The 23858-nt window shown below is 33.3% G+C and overlaps 1 long non-coding RNA gene across 1 annotated transcript; it reads left to right on the top strand.

Moving 5' to 3' along the window:
- The first annotated feature begins 3855 nt into the window (after positions 1–3855).
- LOC107845007 lies at positions 3856–10762 on the top strand. The gene is made up of 3 exons (XR_001666674.2): positions 3856–4168; positions 10027–10415; positions 10567–10762. It is a non-coding gene; the product is annotated as an uncharacterized LOC107845007 (long non-coding RNA).
- The last annotated feature ends 13096 nt before the right edge of the window (positions 10763–23858 follow it).

The following is a 23858-nucleotide window of genomic DNA, read 5'->3' on the forward strand; positions in this document are numbered from 1 at the left end:
GTCACCAATTATGTCAACAGATAAATAGAATGATAAAACTCTGAATTACAGATGTCACCCTGAGATGTTGGTGCATGAGTATCATTAGCCCAAGAGGATTAAGGTGGACTAGTGGAAACTGGTGGAACTCTATGAGGGATAGTACAATAAAGATCAAGGACCCTAGACTAGGTCTATAGAACATATGTGGGTTAAGTTCCATCCACATTGTCCTGAGGTAGGACAGAGTGTCCAACAGAGTATATAAGAGCATAAGATCTTTGAGGAGGCATGATTTAAAATTCAAGAAAATTAGGAGTTAGATAAATTCAATGACCATAGACTCTATAGCTGAAAATAGATCACAAGATAGGGAAACATTCATAAATATCTAGTAGCATGTTCCTTATAAGTGTGGTGCACTACACACCCATAAAAGATATTCTACTCAACATAACTTTGTGGACACCAAAAGACCTTAAAACCTAGCTCTAATACCAAGCTTATCGTGACCCTACCCCAAGCCTAGTCATGTTGGGTATCTCAAGCCCACCAAGGATTGGACACCACCCTATAGCTTAGCCAACTAAGAAAAATTCAAATAATAACAAAGAAGAAGACAACTATAGGATAAAGAATAAAATAATTAATGTAACTCTAGAATAAGCTGTAAGAGTCAATACCACCATCCAACCCACAAATATCCATAAAAACCTCTAAACTAATCTAAATGTCAAACTAGTTTGGGACATGATCCCAACCATTATAGTGATAATGATAATCTTAATGCAAACTCTTCAGTTCTAAAATATGGAAAGAAACCTATGGAATGACAAAGCATTATGAAAGATGGAAGCTCACCACACCACTGCGAACCAACCGATGAACTAGATCATCTAACATTGCATAGGGGTAAAATAAATGTCTTTGAATCCTAAATTATTAAATAATGTATGATCCTAGGACGGTTAGCGTGGTGAGAGCTAGCATGTAACTCAGGGTAGGGATAAGATAATACCATTTCTAAATTAATTACAAACTTAATATACATGTTCATACACTTACATACATATATAGACATAAGATATTGGGATATAGAATAAGGTTTCATAAGGTTTAAAACCATTAACTTTGACTGTGTTACTCTAACCATCCTAAAAATACCCACGGGCTATATGGGTCCAAATCTTCCCACCAAAAGGCCCCTGATGCATTTTAGCCACATGAACAACATAAATCCAAGGAAAGGCCAGGAAATCCAAGACCCCAGCAATTCCAAAAATATATATAGTGTGAACTATGAACATGGCCACCAAGGACCCCATACTGGCAAATGTGATTTCCACACTACAATATTTTTGGCCTAAGACAACACTAAATCTGGATAATACTTACAAAGTGTTGCCTAAAATACTTTTGGGCATGCTTTTAAAATGTAGCCTTAGTTTTTCACTTTAAGACACAATAATTTTGACAACACTTATAAATTGTGATCATTAATAATATATGCTACACTTTTTAAGTGTTTTCATATCATTATATAATTGGAAACGGATTTTTCAAATATGGTTACACTTTTAAAATATGCTATTTTTATTATTTTAAAACAACAATTTATAAGTATTGCCATATAACTTTTCAAAAAATTATACAAAAATATGATATTCCTCCTATATTAAAACTAAAGTATTATACTTCCCTCCAATATTAAAACTAAAAAATTATCCTTCCTACTAAAATATTATACATTGATATCCCTCCACTTTTTAACTACCCCAAATAACCCTATGCGTTTAATAACAAAAATATTGCATTTCACCGTCAATTAATAAAAATTTAACCTATGGTTAGGAGTCCACTAATGAAGTCTACCGTCTAGCGAAGTAGACGCTGTCGACATAGAAGGGACCAGCGAAGAGTGTGGAAGGGCAACCAAACGGTGATTTCTTTCAATCTCTCTTTTCAATAGAATTATTCTTTCCAACAATAATTTGAGAATTTTTATGCTAAAGTTAAGTTCTGGTTGGCATCAAGAGTAAAGAGAATAGGGAAATTCAAAATGATATTGGGTATTTATCTTATTAGTGTTTGGTGACGGAATTATGTTAGAGAAAGCCCTTCGTTCGGACTTAGGTTTATGGGATTTTTATAAGGTCCCATGCCCCCTCCCATTTATTTAAGGCCAGGAGTGGAGGGGATTCTGTTTTGATGCTAGATTGGAATTGAAAATACTGTAAAAATGGGTTATTTGTTGAGGTCTCTTTTGTAAATACTCCCTGATGTCAGTAAACCATGGTTTCCCATTGCTGACCTCTATTTGACTCGTCGGCGTCACGAACCTTCCTAGCAATTTATAAACTTGTAGAGTAGGCCCTAAGCTATTAAGAAGTCTTATGCGACAATTAATTAAACTCTAGTTAGAAGCAAGAGTAATTCTTTTACTGAGGTTTCTTTAGTTGATATTCCTTGATTTAAGTAAACCATGGTTTATCATTGGGTGCTCTCTATTTGACCTGGGGCATAGGAACCCTTTATCATAAACCTCAAAAGAAAATAAAAAAAGAAAAAAATTAAAAATTCAGAAAGGGAAGAGTGCAATAGGGGTGAATTAGTAGTGTAGTTTATGGTGCACGTGAGCACATGGTGTTTCTGTAAAACTAGATATTTCTTATATACGATTAGAATTGATCTAATATTACCTTCTGATACTCCTACTATAAAAAGGTTTTGTGGTGCACTTGATTGAAAGCCAAATTATTTATCTTCTATGTTGTACATGCAAACTCCAAAATTTGAAATTTTGTGTTTACAAATTCTATTTCTGTGTGTATGTGTTTGAGTGTTGTTGTTTCTATGTGAGATTACTATTTTGTGTTTACACAATGTCCACCAATTTTTTTTTATAGATTTTGTCTTTACTATTTCTGATAGAAATTGAAAAAAACCTGACGAAATTTATAAAAACCTCATGTCTTCCTACTATTTTGTGGATGCTATGTGGTATGGCAGTAATTATGTTATTGCGTTAGGCCACACAAAAGTATCTACTGTCCAGTTAGTCCCTACAAAGTTCTTCCATACTTTTCTTTTTTACTTTGGATGGGTTGCCTACATTACTTATATGAGATAAAATTATAGAAGATATATCTACCTATTTCAACTCTAAGTTGTTTTTTGAGAGTAGGAAACTTGGATTTGAGGATGCAGGTGAGTAGAGTTTGAATGCAGAGTTCTAGCAAAATAAATATCCTACTAATATATCACTGTTGCATATAAATCTGTGTAGAAATCTAGTCCCCGCATTCAGTTTTAGCTTTAGCAGCACCATTTTTCACATATTTCACACAGTCTCCATTACTCAAATCACCTTCACACTAACCCAAATAACAACCAGTAAGCTGAATCCTAGTTGCAATCTATTCCCCACATAGTTTCTGAGATATTTCAGGGATTTTAATATGGTACTTCTTCAGTTTGATGTTTGAAATAAGTGAGAAACCATAATTTCTATGCTTTCTATGACTTTTTTAGGTGATACTTTAGTGGACTTTCAGCATATCCCTTGTCAGTTGGGAATACTTTGTCCAGATTAACATAAAAAATTTTGTTTGAAATTTGATGACATATAAACTAGAAAAATCTAATCTACATGTACCTCTGAAATTTAACTACCAAATATAGGCATATTTTTCTCCTTTCCATGTAAATCAACATTAAGAGGTCAGTGATTTGAGAATTTAGGCACAAAAACCTATACTTGAATAGTAGAAACTATAACATTCATTCAGTAGTTTCAATTGCCCAATCTATCCTACTATAGGTACGGTTATCTTGTGGTTGTCTTGTTTTTGTTGTATTAATTAGCAGGGTGTTATCCTTTTATTGTGTGTGCTTTTGTGTTTAGTGTTAGATATACTATTATCTGTACTTAGTCGAGGGTCTATCGAAAACCACCTCTTTACTTTATTTGAGGTTGTGTTATGGTCTGTGCACACATTACCCTCCCCAGACCCCACTAGATGGGAATCACTAGGTATGTTGCTGTTGTTGTTGTAATATGTTAAATCCTTGCGAATTGTCTTTGTTACTGTCACTTATTAATTTTACTTACTTTTAGTTAGGACATTCAAAAAGATCTGAAGAGGCCGATTTAAACTTTGGTTCAGCTTAGCACAAGTGCCATGACTAGGTAAGAAATTTTTATCATCAACCAACATATAATTTTTATAACTTACTTGTGGCTTTTAGAATTTACTAGTAAGTAACTAATGCTTTTGTATGTTACGAGATCTAAATTTAATATTGACTTTCTTTAGGAATAGAAATGTTCCATCTAAGGATTAGATGGATTTACCTAGGTATAGCGATGAGTATGAAAAGGGTGTTAAATCTTTCTTGGATTTTGCTTACACATATGGAGATACTCAAGGTGAAGAAATTCAGTGCCCTTGTGATAAATGTTGTAATGTCCGTTAGACTCGAAGAGATGTAGTGTATAATCATCTAATTTCCCATAGATTTGTTGATCATTATAAAAGATGGATCAATCACGGAGAATGGGAAATCAATTTAAATAGTGACGATTATATAGATGACTCAAATGATGATATTGAGGGGTTGTTGAATGATCAATTTAGACATGTTGCACAAGCTGAAGGACTGTATGAAGGTCCAGATGAAGATGCCAAGAAGTTTTATAAGTTAATGGATAAGGCAAGCCAAGAGCTATATCCCGGTTGTAAAGGATTCTCTAGATTATCATTCACAATTCGTTTATATTTATTGAAGTATCTGCATGGATGGAGTAATTAATCGTTCACTTCTCTTTTAGAATTATTAAAAGAGGCAATGCCAAAGTTGAACATTTCTCTATCCTACAATAAAGCCAAGTCTATGGTCAAGGATCTCGGTCTTGATTATGAGAAAATTCATGCTTGTCCTAATGATTGTATGTTGTTTAGGAATGACCATATGGATGATGAATCGTGTCATGTTTGTAGAGCTTCTCGATATATTAAACCTCCTGAAGTAGATAGTGAGGTTGTAGAGCCTTCTAAAAAAACTCATCGTGTTCTAGCAAAAGTTTTGAGATATTTTCCATTAGTTTCTAAACTCAAAAGGCTATTTATGTACTCAAAGAAAGCAGATTTATTGAGGTGGCATGACAAGGAGCGTTCCAAAGATGGAAAGTTAAGGCACCCCGCTGATGGACAAGCATAGAAATATTTTGACACATTTTATCTAGATTTTGCACTAGATTCTTGTTATCTAAGACTTAACTTATCAACTGATGGATTCAATCCATTTCGAACCATGAGCATATCTCATAGCACATGGCCTATTATGATGAAGGTGTATAATTTGCCCCCTTGGTTGTGCAAAAAACCAGAGTATTCTATGCTTTCCTTACTCATTCCAGAGCCTCGTTCGCCTGGTAATGACATTGACCTTTATTTACAGCCATTGATTGATGATTTGAATTTATTGTGGCAAAAAGGTGTTGAAACATATGATGCTTCAAGAAATCAAACCTTCTAAGTGAGAGCAATTTTTCTGTGGACCATCAGTGACTTCCTTGCATATGCTATGTTATCTGGTTAGAGTACAAAAGGAAATTTGGCTTGCCCTTGTTGTACTTATGGCACTAATTCTTGCTATATTAAACATAGTAGAAAGATGTGCTATATGGATCATCGTGTTTTTCTATCCATGGATCATCTGTGGAGATCTAATAAAAGATCTTTTAATGGAAAAACTGAATTTAGACCTCCTCCACGTTTGTTAAAGGGAACTGATGTGCTTAACAGGTTACAAAACATGAATAATCTGTTAGGGAAGAAGACAAAGAGAATAAATGATGGCCCATGGAAAAAAAGGTCAATCTTTTTTGAATTACCTTATTGGGAGCATAATTCGTTACCCAATAACCTTGGTGTGATGTACATAGAAAAGAACATAGTTTATGCTTTGATTGGAACTCTTTTGGATATTTTCGGCAAAACAAAAGATCATGCAAAGGCTCGTTATGATTTAAAAGATATGGGAATTTGGAAGAGCCTTCATCCATAAGATACCACGGATGGCAAGAGAATCAAGATAGCAAAAACATGCTTCTCAATGACTAATGGAGAAAAATCAAATTTTTGTGGAGTTTTAAAGAAAGCAAAGCTACCTGATGGTAGTGCCTCCAACATATCTAGGTGTGTGCAACTAGATGAAATAAAATTATATGGCTATAAGACTCATGATGCTCATTTCATGTTAAATTACTTACTGCCAATACTAATTAAAAGCATCATTCCTGATCATATTGCTATTGGATTGATTTGATTGAGTTCCTTCTTTCATCATTTATGTCAAAAAGTTATCACAATGGAGGAAATAAATTTGTTAGAAGTTGAGATCATAGAAACAATAAATTGGTTGGAGCAAATTTTTACTTCTACTTTTTTTGATATAATGATTCATTTGCCTATTCATTTGGCTAATGAGGTGAGATTAGGAGGTCCAGTTCAGAATTGATGGATGTATCCCTTGAAAAGAGATATATGTACATTTAAATTGTATGTCCACAATAAAAATTGTCCTGAAGGATCTATAGCAGAGGCATATCTGGTTGAAGAGTGTTTAACTTTATGCTCTAGATATTTGCATGCACACATACGTACCAAATTTAATAAAAGACCTCAAAATGATGATGAGTATGGCTCAGGTGATGCATAAACTTTCAGTTTGTTCCCTTGCAAAGGTTGTCCTTTACGAGCAAAGAAAAATGCAGCTATTGTTTTAGATGACAAGTCACTGAATCAGGTGCATGCATACTTATTGCCCAATTGTGATGAAGTTCAAGAGTATATTAGGTACTTTAATCACTTATAGTATTTTCTTTTTACGAATAGTTTTTATTTTATTGTATTTATTATTCTAATGAATTACAATATTTTTTATGTAGTGAGCATGAACTTGAGCTTAATAGACAACCACGAATATCGAAATGGAGCAAGGCTAAGAATCATAGTCAAAACTTCTCTGAATGGTTTGAAACTCATGTTTTGCAAGATGATGTGCCTGATCTGATAAAATAATTTTCTAGAGGACCCAATGCAGTTTCTAAAAGATGTTTTAGTTATCTCATTAATGGATATAGATTTCATATTAGGCAGCATGATGCAAGGCATAAAATACAAAATAGTGGTGTTACGTTAGTTGCCTCAACCACAAGCTTTGCAAGATCAAAGGATAAAAATCCAGTTTATGTAGATTTAACTTATTATGGTAGAATAGTTGATATACTGGAGTTAGACTATTGTGGCCATTTTAAGGTTGTTTTATTCAAGTCTGACTGGTATGAGGATGAAAAAAATACTTAAGGCCTTACTTACGTCTACTTCAATAAGAAGTGCTCTTTGGAAGAACCTTTTGTGCTAGCATCTCAAGTACACCAGTGTGTCTATGTGCAAGGTCCATATGATAAAGATAGACATTATGTCATGAAAACTATTTCGATAGACCTATTTAATATAAGTGACCAGGTTGAGTCTAATACCTTAGAAAGTTATGAAAATGAGCCTTCTGAACAGTTTATGGGCCCATCTATACCAGATGATAATAGTAAAGTTGTCTTAATAAGGAATAATGTTCTAGAAACAATTATTGATATGGATACTGATGGATTTCTTGCTCAACAACTTGAAGTTGAGCATGACAATGAGTCTAAAGATGAGTCGGAAGATGTGTATGAAAAGAAATATGAAGAGGAGTTTGCAGATGAGTCTGGAGAAAAGCCTGAAGACGATGTTAATTTTGAGAATGAACCATGACTTTGTTATTTTGTTGATGTCCCTTAATGTTAGCTTACTCTTTCTATTGATTGATTGTTTGCTGGTACAAACATTGAGGAGATTGATAATTTTTATGTATTTTTTGGCTTTTTTGGATATTTGATGTTACGACACATGATTTTCTGACAATCATTAAGTATCTTGTTGGCTTATTTTGTGAGCATGGTTATTATTTCATTAATAATCCTATAGTGCTTGCTTACTCTTAGCTCGATGCAATTATATATGTTAGTTAATGACCTTTTCTTGTTGTACCCTGCACTGATGTTTCCTAAATGCCTATTTTATTCTATTATTATCAAGTGGTGGTCATTTGAAAGATAGTAGAACAACAAATTTTAAGCTAGCTCTGTGCTACTAAAAAGATATGCCTTCATTTATCACTTCACTTATATTTTTTCTCTAAAGACTACTTAGATACATTAGCTGTGTTGACTGTTGATCGGATGTGAAATCCAATTTACCATTTACTTGTGTGTTGTTTTGCAGATGTATTTATATCTGTTATGAGCCTGTGACTCGACGTATATGTGTGTGTTTACTGTTATGACTATATGTGTATATAGATTTTGTGCAGTTGGAATTGGGCCTGTTGTGTTTACACATTTTCTATTTTTGTGTATATATGTGTTTACTATTTGTGGTTCCTCCTACATCTTCTATTTCTAAATTATAAAATCACACAAAAAGGTTATCAAATCACCTTCATAAACACTCCATTAAATATTAAGAAACTCAAAAATCCACAACAAAAAACAACCACCTTTCTTTTTGGGTTAAAGATTGGATTTTTCAAGAAAGCACCACCTATTTATGTTAAACTAGATTTCTTTTTTCGATGGTCAACAAAGGTAACTCATGAATTTGGTATATTACATACTATTTATTGTGGTGTTGTTGGTGTTTTTAGATTAGCTTGTTATTACTCTATGTGGATTAGTTTAACTCATAGACATACTGAACCATTAAAGGCAGAAATATTTGTTGCAACTCGTACAAAGACTGGAAAAGAATTTTAGGTAGATACCGAAATTTCAATAGTAAGTAATTGATTTCAACTGCAGCTAAGTTTATATTTAATCCTTTATACATAGATGTTTAAGCTTTTATATGAATACGTTTAAGCCCGTATAGTAGAAGAATGCTATCTTGTTTATTCTTTTCCTGTTGTTTCAACTGTGTCTCCATGTTACTTGCTATTGGTCAGCTATGAAATGTTCACTTGTATAGTAGAAGAATGCTTTGGTTGTTTTCCTGGTTCCTTATTCTTTTCCTGTTGTTTGTTGTTTCACTCGTGTCTCCATGTTACCCATTATTGATCAGCTATGAAATATTCATCGTTGTCTTTATTCTTTTCTTCATGTTACCTACTATTGTTTCCTATTGTTTCACCTGTGTCTCCTTATTAACTGCTATTTCTCAGCTGTCTCTCCATGTTTCACCTGTATAGTAGAAAACTGTTATTGCTCAGCTATGAAATAGTCATTCTTTCCTGTTGTTTCACCTGTTTCTCCTTTTTACCTTCTATTGCTCATCTATGAAATGTTCACCTGTGTCTTCATTCTTTTTCTTCTGTTGTACCTATGTCTCAAACTCTCCATGTTACCTGCTATTGTTTACTATTGTTTCACATGTGTCTCTATTTTACCTGCTATTACTGAGCTGTGTCTCCATATTTCACCTGTATAGTAGAAGAATGCTATTGCTAAGCTATGAAATGTTCATTCTTTTCCTGTTATTTCACCTGTGTCTCCATGTTACCTGCTGGATTCTTCTTGTCAACTAATTCTTGGATGGAATATCTTAATTGTGTGCACAAAGATAGAAGAATGTCAAGCCTATGAATATACACTAAGAAAGTAGTGACCAATATATAGCTTGAAAGTTTTATATGTGTTAAAACCATTCTTCAGATTCGAGCAATTGTGGATGATAAACTAAGGGGATGACTTGTTCTATTGCATCAGTGGAATACTACTTAGTCTAAGAATAATACTATTGCTTCTCTATTTTAGAATGGATTTATGAGTCTTCAGGAACTGAAATAATCTGCTTTGGCTTTATGAGACTGATTTCATTCCCAGGAGTATTATTGTTAAGGAAGACTGATTTTGGTCCTGGGATTGAGGATACTTATTTTGAAATATGTCTTATATATAATTCATTATATCTTCTCCTAACAGCTGTTATTTTACTTTTTTGATAGTCTGGACTAGAGAATCATCAAAATGCTAGGAAAACACCTGATAATGCATTCACGACAGTGTTTGGAAAAGAGAAACCTGGTCGAGTTAGAGGCTATGGTAGATCAGTGACAAGAGCTTCTCTGGAAAAATATGAGGAAATGAATGAGCTTAACAAAAGCATGCTAATGAAGTAACTTCTATTAAGGAAGAAATTATAAGTGAAATAAGAGAAGAAATGCGACAGTTTTTTAGTAAATTGGTGCAAAAGAATACTGGATTGAATTTTCAAGATATACTAGGGAGTGATGGATCTAACATTCCTTCACCTGATGTGAGTAATGCACAAGTTATAAGAGGAAAAATTCTTTTAAACTCTTCTAGCTCAACTCATGCTTCGGTTCATGAAAAGGTACTTTATCTTAGAAATTCATAAGAAATTTAAATCCTGAACTTTTAACTTGATTGAATGAATTAAAGAAACTTTGGATTTACATACTTTGTCATATCAAGATTGAAAAAATATTTTTATTTACTTCGTTTGTTTCATTTTGAATGTGTAGGATTAATGCGGTGGATCAAATTTGAATGGCGGGCGCCACAACTCAACATGATTGAGATTGAAGTGAATGATGAATTTCTGAAATATTTTGATATACATTTATATACATTTGGTTTTGTGTGGAACTTGATACAATTTTTTATTATGTTTTTTTTCTTATTAGTATGTAAAAGACATATTTTTTTAAAATCAAATCTATGCACTTCAATTATTTATTAGATTATTAGCGCATGCGTGAGATTATATATAAATATGTATGTTTATGTAATGTGCTTAGTGATACATATATTTCAATCAAAATAATTAATCTTCAATTAGAAATTATGTACGAACATTTGATATGTCTAATGCCATTTCAGTAAAATGTGCTTTGAAATGTCAAATTTAAGGCAATATTGCTACAATTCAAAAGTGTGGCTAAAACATACTTACACTTTAAAAGTGTTGTCATAGAGGATGTATAAAAGACTACGCTTTTGAAGTGTCTCTAGTAATAAATAAAAGGCCATGTTTTTTCAGTGTTGTTATAGAGGTGCTACAAAAGGCTACACTTGTGAAGCGTGCCCAATAATAAAACAAAGGCAATGTTTTTTAAGTGTTACTATAGAGGTAATACAAAAGGCTACACTTGTGAAGCGTGACCATAGAAAAACAAAGGCAACACTTATAAGTGTAGCATTATCAAATAAAAGTATTGCCAATGACAAGCTATAAAGCATGGCCATTATACCTTAATGGCCACACCTTTTAAATGTAGCTAATATGGCAACACTTGAAAAGTGTTGTCTTTGATCAACGGTTACGAATCTTTAGGCCACCCCCCAAAAAGTGTTGCCTAAAGTCCAAAAGTGTAGCCTTTGATCGAAGGCCACACTTTCAGCTATTTTAGGCCACGCTTTATAAGAGTAGCCTGAGGCCAAAAATGTTGTAGTACCAGTATCAATCCCCCAAGGACCTCCACCTTTAACGATAAGCTAACAACCCCCTTTAAGTCTAATAAAAACATGTACACATAACCCATACATTTAACCAAAGAGTCATCTATTTTTGGAATTTACCAAATAGTATCGGCATACCTATTAATTTTGCTTGCAAGCCAATTCCATTATGGAAAACCAAACCAATTATCCATAAGACTCAAAAGTTTAAATTTAAAACCAATCCATGGACATCAAGTCCTTTTAAAACCAGTTATACTCCATTAGCATTTTTATGAAATGCAATAGTTTCAAAAGCAGTTAAATTATGCATATAGCCATGCTTCAATGCCAATATCATAAGGTGGGTTGAGGTTATTACTAATTTCAATACAAACATTCATAATTTTGGGAAACCCACGACCCCTATATAATTTACCATGCCCATGCCCCCAATGAGTTCAAAAATGCATCAATCAAGCATAAACAAATGCATGTAAACCATGGAAATTCCATTTAAATTATAACCATCCAAAACCCTCACCTAAATTCCAAAATCAAACATTAAAAACCACAACTTATGAAATGTGAGGGAAAACTAGCAAATGCAATGGCCAATAATTTGACCCTTTTAAAACACAACCAACTCTTTGTGAATGCGATAAGTAATCTTTTCCTACATTAGGTGTTGTCACACCAGCAATATTCTATGTCAAAATGGTTTTTGACCGGGTGGTAAAAATTTATTTTGAACCTCGTGCACACTGATGAACTATTCCATCCTAGTAGAAATAACACTCCAAACTCAACAAAATTGACAACATTTCCAACAAAGGTTATTTTGACAAAACATGGGCCCCACACCCAATATACTATTGTTAACCGATTTCTTTCCAATATCCCATAATGAGCCTGAAAGTCTTAGGACTTGAACGAAAATTTCCTCAGCCTAAAATCCACATCTAAAGCAACTGAAACTATCAAAATTCTCCTTCGAGATTGTTTACTTGAATTTTAGGCCCAAGACCTACTTCTCAATTTTAAAAGCTCCAAAATAGAAAAACTGACATAAAAATCAGTTGAACTAACCAATATTAAAATATTAGTAGCATATATTCATAAATGAATTAGGTGAGTTATAAAAAACATTTCAATGCATAAAAAGCACAAAAAATAGAAAATAACCTAGAGGACCACTTTATGTTGTTCTATGAAAGAGAAAAAGAAAATATGAGGAAAGCATAAGTTGAAAGAAGCGCATGAAAATTAATTTTGTGTGATCTTTTAGAGAGTGAGGGATACATATGAAGTCTAAATATGGGAACACATCTAGTTGATGGAGGAATTGATGGAATTAATGTCAATTTAGACCATTAGTTTGGCCTACAAAATGATCCAATTGTTTTAAAATAAAGGATCGGGTTCTGGAACAAAATTTAGAACCTTACAATTATGAAAATAGGTTGAGACAAATAAGTTCAAAATAAATTAATTGATATTTATGAATTAAATAACAAAACATAATTATTTTGCCACTATACATATATATATACATACACACAGCTATATAGAAACACAATTTGTGACTAATTTTTGTTCTTGAAATGTCTTTAATTTTTCAAAATAATTATTCAAAATTATTTTAAGTATTCAAAAGCTCAATAATTAATCAAGTCGGGAGGATAAATTAAGGTGTCAATATTTCCCCCTTTGTTTAAGCGGGATTGATACAAGAGATACATGGGAAAATGGAATTTACAATCAAAATTTCATCCTACCACTAATTTGTCTCTCAGAAGTGGCTCGTATTAGCCTGAATATCAAGTAATTATGGGTGAACCTTGGTATTTTTTCTACATATATAAGGTTATGAGAGTCAAAACCACTTTAGTTGAAACGGTTGATTTTATGCATGATTTTAAAAATAATTCAAAAGTTATCCAATATTATGGAATTTACAAAAAGATGGGAAATATAAAGATTAGGAATTTGTGGATTGCAATAGAGTTCTCAAAAATGAACCTACCTGGATATCATGAGATTGATGGAATCAGACTGGTTGTTGTTAGACTCAATCGATAGAAAAGAAAATCTTTTATGCTTAGATGAACTTTGGTTCAGGATGAGTAAAAAACTAATTGCATTATGGAAAGAGACTTGAAATTAACTCAATTATGAATGTGGAGACCCTTAAACCTATAATTAAGATCTATATGGATATAATTTTCCAAAGCTCAAGGCATATTATCACTTAAATCTAAACGAATGGGAAATTATTTCTAGTTTGAGATTTGATATTACCCTTCAGGCAAAACTAAATAACAAATAAAAAAATATGTACATGCCTTATGATCGAGGTGTGATTTGACTAAGGTGTATGTGATTTATTGAGTCACATTCAAAGAGTTGGATATTTCTCTTAAGACAATGTCCTAGTTTGCTGCTAAAAAAGAGTTTCACATTGTGTTGCATCTTTTTTAGCGTAGTCTGCACCTATGATTTTATTGAGATTTCATGCTTTCAGATGCTCTCAAACAAAATCTAAAATAATATTTGTTAGTAGTAAATTAATAAACATATAAATAATTTGCTTATAATATTTTATGTATGTTGATTCCTTGGGAGAAGTAGCCATCTTTTCTAATTTACGACAAATGAAATATTGACTTTTGCAATGATATAGATATGAGAACCCTCTTGATCATCAGATAAGATAGATCTTATGATGGATAAACATAAAAGTCATTAGGGTGTTTGAATATAATGGTCCTTTTAATTATTGAATATAACATTCATCAAAGTAGTCAAATATAATGACCCTCATGGTCGTTGAATGTAATAGTCGTCAAAGTAGTTAAATACAATGTCCCTCTTGGTCATTGAAAGTAACAGTCATCAGAGTACTTGAAATACAATGGCCTTAATGATCACTGAATGCAATTTTCTCTGTTAATAGCTTACACATTTTGAATATAATTCAATTACTGGAGCTTTATGATCTGCATATGTTTTCGGGTAATATTTATACTTCATTTGTATTGGTTCTTGTTATAGGTATGTCCTTAAATTCACTATTTTAAAGTAAATGTTGCATATCATTAAACTTTGTATATGACATGGCTTACAAACATCATTGGAATTGTCATCTTTAAGGTAGATCTCACGCATTATCCAGCATTGGATGTGACCTAACTAACAAATATCCCTTAAATTGTTAGTTTCATGGTAATTCTCACGTACTATCAAACTTTTAATATCATTACATGTTATAGATGACATTTTAATTATTAACTTTTGGGTAATTTTTCACATCATCTAACTTTGAATGCTGATAGTTACTTATAGCTATGCTTTGGATTGTATATCTTCTTTAATATAGATAGAAAATAAACATTTGATCTGTATGGAAATAAATATATGTAAATATATATATATATATATGATAACCTTAGTGGCATGGTCCTCATGACATAGCCCTCACAAAATAGTCATCATGATATGACCCTCATAGCATAGTCCTTACAATATGACCCTCATGGAATAGTCCTTAGAACATGGCCCTCATGATATGGTCCTTGCGACATTTCTCTTATGATCAATGTAAAAATGATGGCATTTTCAAGTAATTGAACATTATAATATTTTGATAATGGTGTATAAAATTTGAATATATGGTCCTTTCAATGATCATGAATCGTGATGCATCTTATGACTATTTATGCAATGCTAGACTCCATGGGCCTTGATGTGACAATGATTATTATGATCTTCAGGTTGATTCGGCACTTTACCTTTTTTTGAAATGCCATCATGACTTATAGATTCCCTTTGTGTTTCATCCTCTCCTGATCTAGTTAGAGAGGGAAATATGATATTTTTGGTGAACACACACCTTTGGAAAATGAATATTATGTCCTTTATGGAATGGCCCTCATGAAAAAAAGTAGATGTGAAATATTAGTTATTATAGTTAAAGAAAACATCACTCTTAATCTATCATGTTGATGCCTTTGCATATACTTGCACTCAAGGTAAATTTTTTATAGATATAGTGTCACTTTACAATAGCTATAGTGAAATTTGAAAAAGCCAAAATAATCTATAACATAAGTGAAATGCTTTATTTTCTAATATCATTCCCCTCTCATGGTGAGTAGACAAAAAAATACCAATTAAGTATAACAAAAATGACAAAATCCCATCTCTGGAGAATGGAAACAAAGACCACTTTCAAACGGTCATATACTAAATTTTATTAATGATTTGTTGGGGATTTAAATAGGAAGTCATTTCCTTCTTCTTGTATCCCTTATTTCCTTTTTCCTACATCATTAGAGAAATTGCCAATTTTAAAACTTTTTGCCTCTTTTGAATTCTTTTTACCATTTTGGCCCTTTGTTGTCAATCCTAGGTATTTTAAACCATTATACTCTTTTAGAATAAAAAGGATATACTGAAAAATTAGAGCCCTTTGTTGATGCTTTGTGAGTCTTTGGCTAAACCTGTATCTATACAAAAATTATTAGTTTTGAGAAACTGATATGTGTTGAACACATTTGGTTGTCTTTTCCAGTTCTTGTTACCCTTAGCTTCTTGCTATATTCAATTGCTTACTCTGCATATCTTCTCAGTCGTGGTAGATGTAGGATATAATCAATTATTATACAAAATTTATTTTGATAAAGGACTTTTATGTTTTGAAAATATTAGTTTTAAATATGATAGGAGGGGCTTTGTGATAAATACCCAAACTACACCTCCTTATTAGTATAAACTAGTTTCTGTAAAAATATAGTAACCCAACTAGGTTATGGTCAAGTCTATAAGGAAAGAGAGGAACTATGTCTCTAGCCCAACTTGACCCTAGGCTTGGCCATAATGGGTATCTCAAGCCTATCGCAGTTCAAAGGCCACCTCGATATCCTGTTGAATTAAAACATAATGTAATGACCCTTTAGGTCATTGTTCGCATTATTACTTATTTCCATTGATAGAGCTTCTCCATAGTCACCCAAGTCATTAGCGATTTACCAAAAGCAATTGATCTGTTACCTGGCAGTTTGTTTGATTTTTTAGAACAACTTTCTCAATTTGAAGTCTTCGTTGGTCCTAATTGACCACCAATAAAAAAATCTAGTAAATCAATCTTAAATGCAAACTCTGACTTTTTCAACACATTAGAAAAATCAAAATCTATGTGGTAACATATTTTATTTGCATGAAATGGACTCCGAATGCATCTTAAGGCATTGGTCGAAGATCGGAACCAAGCTCCTAGCTTTGGCCATGCCTGGCATAGGAAGAGATGCGTCAACTATAGAGGTCTAGGAACGAATATTGTTTCAGGGCCACGACCATGCAAATGGCACAAGCGAGCTACTTGAGACATAGATAAAACCTATTAAGGGTTGTCTTGCCTAAAAGTTTTGCCATTTTATGCTCCCCCTTGAGCTATAGCCCTAATAGATTGTAAAAACTTCAAAGTGAGTCTTGTGGGTTGATTAGGATCTTGAATAACTTGTGTAATCCATTTTTTCTACAAATCTAAGGTAAGATTCCTTCTAGTTTGGTGTCAATTTCTTGATTTCTAGACCTAAAACCCCTAAGTACTTTAGGCTTAATTGTATCCAAAAAACTGATTGATTTACTAAAATTTCTTGAGGGTTATGACTTCCAAATGATAGTAGAACAATGGGTTGGTCTCAAAAATTCAATTTTCAAAGTTGGAGCCCATTTAGGGGTTTGGTGTCATTATTGAACCCATGGAACAATGGTGCCATAATGGGTATTGGTATTATTGTTGTAATTCTTATATTGTATTGTTAATTGATTGGCTCATGGAAGAAAAAGATTTAAGAAAAGGAAAGACAAAGCTTGTTGGTTCGTAAGTTGCTTGGACTCAAGGTAGGTTAGGCTTACTCGTAGTTAGATTGCACTTGATTGTCGTATAATTAGTGATATTTTGTGAGATTAGGTGGGATCTTAGATAATAAAGGGTTGAGTGGTGATATTTAGGACTAGTTGATTCTTATAGGTTATTGAAATTGCAAAGGTTGATGCTTGACCCTTAGCCTAGAACCTTGGATAGTTCTACTAGTAGTCTCATGAATAGTATTAGATACTCTAGTTGCTTTAATAGTTGAGAATTATGTTGTTGGATAACCTTAAGTATGTTAACTTAGTATGACTAATTATGGAATGGTCGTAGTGTTGGGGTGACTTAGAAAGAATACTTGAAGAGGATTTTCCCTTATTGTCCTAATAATGATTGATAAGCCCTTATGGTGAGATTAGATAACCTAGCCTAATTTTAGGAAGAAGTTTGCCTTCTAGAAGTGAACTTTGGCTTTATTATGCTTGAACAATGAAATTCCCTAGTGACCTAGAAATTTTTCAAATGTCTAAATCATGTTATTGAGATTATAATTGTTAAACCCGATTGTCAGTTTTGTATGTGGTCGATGGTTGGATGATTTTTATACTTTATTGATTATCTTGTTGTCATGATATGGATAGCCTCAGAAAATCTTTTGAATTGAACTTATGGTTATGCTATCGCTTGACTTTTTAATTAGTTAACCAAGTGAACCTTTATTTATTTTATCACTCTTGCTATGAACCAAGTATAATGATTAAGCTAATGCTTATGTGAATGATTTCCCATTTTGGGTTAGTATTATGAAATGTAGGAACATAAGAGGCAACTATCAAGCATGCACTTGACTTATAATTCACTTGCAAATAAACATAATAACCTTGGAAAAGTGGTGATTGCGTATATCATTAAGATATTCATGCTCATGCATCTACATATATTATGTAGTGATGACTAATTGTAAAGTATGATGATATGCATCTACATATATTATGTAACCTTGCATCACTTATACTCTATTATTGTAACTTGTACATGTTCATTAATTTGACTACATATGTATGTGAATATTAGTTGTCTTAGGATATGTGTTAATGATATGATGATTCTCGATGAATCTGGTGGATATGTTGATATTATGATGATGCCTGATTAATCTGGAATAGGTAATAATGTTATGATAATACTCAGTGAACCTAGAGAATATAATGATATTATGATGGTGCCCAGTGAATCTGGAGGATATAATGATGTTATGATCCGGATGATATAATATATTATGATGATACACGGTGAATTCAGAGGATACAATGATGTTTTGATGATACACATTGAATCCAAAGGATAGAATAATATTATGATGATGCCTGCTGAATCCGAAGGATATAATGATATTATGATGATGCCCGATTAATTCAGAGGATATAATATTTTATGATGATGCCCGATGAATTCGGAGGATACAAAGATGTTATGATGATGCCCGGTGAATCTAGAGGATATAAAGATGTTATGATGATGCCCAATGTATATAGAGGATATAAAGATGTTATAATGATGCCTAGTGAATCCGAAAGAGGTAATGACGTTTTGATGATGTTATGTGTGGTGAGTATTTATGAATACATGGTTGTATGTAAGGTTATGTTATGTGTGGCTAAACCCATTTGTGTTCTTGGGACATAGTGTCTTCCTTGGTGAATTGTTACCCATTCTTGGTCATTAATCACTAGTTAAGTAGTGTGACCCATATTAATTCTAATAAGTATCTAGAAGTGGATTAGGTCGAGTATAGGATTAAGGCTAATTGATATGTGTAATCTTGTGTAGAACCAAGGGCTCACCTTGTAAATCTACTTGACTTGGATAAATGGTCATGTTATGGAATTCCACCCAATAAAGTGGCTTATGTGATAAATAATTGTCTTTAATAAATGACTTTGAATTCTAGGCTAAAAGCCTAGTAATCTAGTTGGTGGACATTACTTGGTTAAAATATGGAAACTAGTCATGCCTAATGATATTGGTCTTAGTATTGTATGATTAATAGTTAAGTTGATATCTAGAATGTGATGCAATGGTGTCTTAGTTAATGACTTATATAATGAGAATGCCAAGTAGAAAATGTCCTTGAGATAGGTGAATAAATAATAATTTTGGTAATTTGTAGCTTTTCCTTATTTGATGACTAGTAAACTATAAGACTTGTAAACTAGTGTTTCATGGATATAGATGTTAGCTAATATAGACTACACTTGGAGTTCATCAATGAAATAGAGATTAAGTAACTATATAACTATGCTATGGTGATACAACTTTTGTTGTGCTAAATTGCGCTATTGATAATGATTGTAGACCTTGGTAAGAGGCTTTGGCAGGAATGTGCAACCCACTTCTTTGGTGAGTTTCTTGTGTATTTATTCCTTGATATATCGATGGATTGATCTTTTAGTGTACTCTCCATTGCTATGGGACATCATAACGAGTTCTTTGTTGTGTTCTTTTGCGTGTACTCTCCGATGGTATGGGACATCGTGATGAGTTCTTTGTTGTGTTCTTTTAGGTGTACTTCTCGATGGTATGGGACATTGTGGTACGCTCTTGTGATATATATTCAAATGATAATTGGTGTTGATTATGGTAAATTCATGGTTGTTATTGTATATTTGTGGTTTTACACTTCTGAAATGATTACTCTTTTGTATGTCGATTGTGGTATATATTGATATGATACATTTGCTATTGCCCTAGCAGAGTACTTATTTTATTTAGTCATATCGAAGAAGATTTAGGTTCGATCCTATACCTTGAATTTATGTTATTGTCTTACTTTACATCATCCTTACAATATAATTTAGCTTAGTAGGCCGATGATGCCTACTAAATACCCATGTTTCGCTACTCATACTAAACTTCTGTACCTTTTTGGTGCAGACCAGAGTTCTAGTTGTCATCATTGAGTCAAGATCATGTGATGTTGATCATCAGGAGACAGGGTGAGCTCTAGCTGTTCGAGTTGCCCTTTTTACCTTCTATATTTATTCTATCTTTTATATTTGAGATAAATATATGAGACTATATAAGACTATTAGACGTTGAGTTGTAAATTTTATTGTTGAATGTAGGGATACTCTTTTACTATACTATTAAGTCATGGGATTGGTATGTAAATATCGATTGTCTTATATTTTGGAATGTTATTGTTTATATTATGTTCATATATAGTGTCCATGTCATACATTTCTACTAAGGTAACCCAATGCATTAGCTCTGGGTTATGGTATCGGCTTAGTTACCGATGGGATGTGGTGGGTGCCATCATGACTCAGAAATTAGGTTGTGATAAATTGGTTTCAGAGCCTAGGTTTCACTGATATTATTGGTAGGAGAGCAAGAGTCTAATAGAGTCCTGCAGATCAGTACATTGACGTTCATTTCCTATTTTCGAAAGGCTATGTGATATTATTAGGAGTTATTCACTTCTTTTATTGATATCATCTTAAGAGTCTGAGTTGGTTTGTAGAACATTTCCTTGACTTTACTCTTCAGCAGATGCCGAGGAGACATACTACCTCTATGCGAGATGAGGGTCTCTAGATCGAGCCTTGGGATCCAACTCCTGTTATTGATCATGGATGACCTAGTGGTCATGGATAGCGTAGAGAAGTGTCCCTAGTTAGAAGAAAGGATATCCATCCTCCCCTGAATCCTATTCCTACACCTGAGCCGGAGACTCCTTCACATCAGCGAATGGTGGGCCAAGGACTAGCCTAGGCTCCACCAGGATTTATCCCGTCTTATTTGCTTAGGGATTCTTTAGTTTAGTTTTTGGGTATTATTTATAGTTCATAGACTATTGGAGCAGGAGTTTAGTCTGCAACTGCAGCTCCGGGAGTTGAGGTTCCTTCTATTCCAGCAGTTGTTCAGCTGATAGTCATTCAGCCAATTATGACCCAACCTGCTTTGTCTACGGAGGAGCAGAAGATGTTGGGTAGGCTCTTGAGGTTGTCTCCACCAAGATTTTTTGGTGCTACCAGAGAGGATACATTTGATTTTCTAACTGATTGTGGCAATAGGCTTTGTGGTTTAGTGATAACGCTCAACTCACTCCCATAATTACGGGTGATGCGGTCATTGTCAAATAACCCAACTGGAGTTGGGGTAAAATCCACAAGGAGCGAATTATAGGATTCAAATCTTATGGGTGTCCTAGTTACTACAAGATTACCCGAAATGATAATAAACAAGACATGTAAAAAAAAATGGGGGATTTAATTTGGAGATAGCTTGTCAACTAACAATTCATAGATATAACATTTTTGATTTAAAATTATGAATAGAGAGGATCTTAGGATCATGTCTACCTAAAGGTAACGTGTGTGGGTTAATAATGGTTTAACATAAGTTTTAGTTGTTTATCAAAGGATAGGCTAGGTTGAAAGTCATTGTAGTCAATCTTTCAATAAAACTACAATGATTTCACCCATGGGCTCTTTCGAGCACCTAACAAGTGTGCAATTCATAATCACCCAAAACCTCAATCAAGCATCCCTATTTCTAGGATGATGCTCTTGACATGTTTTACACTCCAAACACACTTATTTCTAAGATTGCAAAAGGTAGTAAACAATAGACTTAATTGTCCAACATTACTTTGTCCCCTTATAAGCCTATTTCAAGGATGTTATGGGTTATCTCAAGTTCACCTTAGTCCCTCTTTCAAGGATGACAAAGGGTTTTTAGAGTTTGGGATTTTCACTTATCAAACCCATTTGGAGATTTGGGATTTTCACCTACCAAATTCCAACTAATAAGCTCAAACAACGGTCAAATCCATACTCCCCACACACAATTACACTTTATTTCAACATAATCCCAAGACTAAATTACTTAGCTACCTATGAAGAAAGTAAAAAGAGATATACCATGGGGATTATCCAAAACATCCATTCTTAATGAAATTACAAAGAAATTAAGCCTCAAAGTGTAGTTGTACATTTGCCCAATTAGGTTTTATTTCTTTCAAAAAAAAATTATGAGGTAAGTAATACCCATTAAAGAAAGGGTTTTTGCTTTTATATGGTTTGGAATTCATCTAAGTGCTTTTATAGATCTGCCCCTAGGTATATTCCTGCTAAACCGCAGTAGCACAAGACTTCCTGCGACCATGGCCACGTGACTGCAGTTGCATTTTGCGACCACATTATGATGAATGTCTTGAATGACAGTGACCGCGGATTGAGGACTGTGGTTGTGGTAACTGAGGCTGATATGGTCCAGGTCTTCAACTTCACTCTTCTTTGCTCCCCTTTTATCATTTTAAGCTCTATTCCATGTCTTTTGATCTCTTCAACTATATGCCTATAATGTGTGGATATTAGTGTATTTACTCACAAATAAGTCTCATTTATTCATTCAAAACAAGGTAGTGTGCACGAATGTATAGTGATAATAGGTGGTAAAATCACCACTCATCAACACCTCAACTTAAGACCTTGCTTGTCCTCAAGAAACACCACTCCTTTCTATGAGACAATTTTATATGCATGCCCTCATTCTATCACCCAATTATCATGATGACTTAGACTTGATTGCTACTACAAAAAGCTTTTCACACATGGCAATAGGCTTTTATCGACTCCCCTCAGAATAAATGGAATAGTGAAGGATGTAATAGACTTTGAGGATCATCCATGTAACAACTACTAGCACTTTAGAAATGACTCACATGTTTACACTTATGCTATACTTTCATTTATCTAATTGTGCAAAAGATGAAAAAATCACCCACTTTAACTAGTTCACATGCCTCCTCACAAGAAAGTAAAAATTCGCACACCTAGTTATAAATCGTGCAACAAGGAATTTTAAGTGTAAACCTTTTATGCATTGCTATTTGGGCCACTTATTTTTCCTTATTCATTTACCTACTTTTTCTCTTTTGCTTTACTCGCATGCTCTTCGCCTCTTTTTCTACACTCTCTTTGCATGCATATAAAATCTATGCATTTCATTCTTTTAATGGATTTTCTTTTTCTTCAAAGCAAAATGCTTACAAGTTTAAGCTCGTAGGCACTTTCTTACAACTTTGTGGCTCAACTATACTTATTTCTCTTTCCACCAGCCCAACATAGGATTTTGGCCTCAATTTACATTCCTAAGTGCAAGGAGGATAGGGTTAAAGAGAGGATGAATAGAAAGGTCACGACTTGTAATGCGTTTGCCAAAGAAAAGTCCAAAGGCTCAAAGAGGGTAACTAGGGTAACTCCTATGTATTGGAAGGATTTTTAGGCTAAAGTGAATGGCCTATGATCATTTTAACAACCAAGAAAAATAAAAATTTAGCATTGAAAGACTAATGGGGAAAATTCTAGATTATACAAGTACATATGATATGAAGACAATTCAACTTACACACATTGCATGCGAAGGTTGTTAGGGGGGTTCAATTGTTCTACACACTCGAGACAAAGATGAGTATTCAATATTTTTTCAAAGTCA

Source organism: Capsicum annuum, chromosome 10, assembly GCF_002878395.1.
Source record: "Capsicum annuum cultivar UCD-10X-F1 chromosome 10, UCD10Xv1.1, whole genome shotgun sequence".
Classification (NCBI taxonomy): domain Eukaryota; kingdom Viridiplantae; phylum Streptophyta; class Magnoliopsida; order Solanales; family Solanaceae; genus Capsicum; species Capsicum annuum.